This window comes from Mandrillus leucophaeus, unplaced genomic scaffold, assembly GCF_000951045.1.
Source record: "Mandrillus leucophaeus isolate KB7577 unplaced genomic scaffold, Mleu.le_1.0 Scaffold824, whole genome shotgun sequence".
Taxonomy (NCBI): Eukaryota; Metazoa; Chordata; class Mammalia; order Primates; family Cercopithecidae; genus Mandrillus; species Mandrillus leucophaeus.
This window is the reverse complement of record NW_012108964.1, coordinates 551,684-552,581: the sequence shown is the minus strand read 5'-3', so window position 1 is coordinate 552,581 and position 898 is coordinate 551,684. Positions and strand designations below refer to the sequence as shown.

The window sequence follows — 898 nt, the reverse complement described above, 5'->3', positions numbered from 1 at the left end:
ACAGGGCAGGAGGCAGGAAGGAAGCAGAAGTTTGAGGAAGGACTCCAGCTGAAGGTCACAATAGTTTGGGGAAGGCAGATCAAGGTAATACGAAGCGGAGAGACCCTATAGTGGAAAACACAAACAACCAATCACGTTTCTCGGAACCAGCCTACCCATGATGGGTGCACCAGGAAGCAGCACATCCTGGGATCCAACTTCTTTCACCCAGCACACCCGAATCTCCACCCCAGCCCTGCAGACACCCTAGCCCGATACCAGACCTAATTAGACAGACCTGAGCGCAGCTAATTAGAAGTAGTAAACAAGCCCATTTCTTGCCAGCGCAGAAGTTTCCCAAATTGTCCGCTTGTTTTCCTCCCAACAAAAGACAGTGATTTCCCACCTTTGTCACATTTCCTACCAGAAACTTTTCTTTCTGCAATCCCTCCACCTAGGCTAAACTGCAAAGCCACTGGCAATGGAGACGCAGGCGCTGCACCCCCGGGACACAGGCAGAGGTACCTTTTCCGCGAAGCAGAGGGGCCGGTGCCCAGAGGCCAGCTGCCCTGCCGAGCAGTGGAGCGAAGCTGTGGGCTGGAGCACGCTGAGGATTACGCGTTCCTGTCTCTGCGACCAGACCTTTCGGCAGCTCGGACCAACTGTGCTAGCGATGCACTTAGCAATTATCTGCTGGCGCCGACGCCCCGCCCTCTGCTCTTGCGATTGGCTCTCCAGTCCCGGGCAGGACTGCATTGGTTTCAGCCGACCTCACTCATTGCTTTGGCTCCTACTATTATCTAAGCCATCAAAGGAAATAATTCCATGTTTCATTGACAACCTGTAAGGCTCTCCTCCAGCCCAATGTGGGGGCAGGACCCGGGAGGCCAGTGGAGAGAGGGGAGGCGAGTGGGAAAAG

The 898-nt window shown here is 54.7% G+C and overlaps 1 protein-coding gene across 2 annotated transcripts in view; it reads right to left on the bottom strand.

The window, feature by feature from the left end:
- The window catches only part of ZMAT4 (zinc finger, matrin-type 4), a 413,388-nt gene extending 412,737 nt beyond the window's left edge, over window positions 1-651 (bottom strand). The window contains exon 1 of one of the 2 annotated variants that reach the window (XM_011968037.1): window positions 505-651. The gene's annotated coding sequence lies outside the window, so the exon portion shown is untranslated. The remainder of the gene's footprint in view (window positions 1-504) is intronic. The other variant, XM_011968036.1, reaches the window with a different exon arrangement.
- Window positions 652-898: the final 247 nt, after the last annotated feature.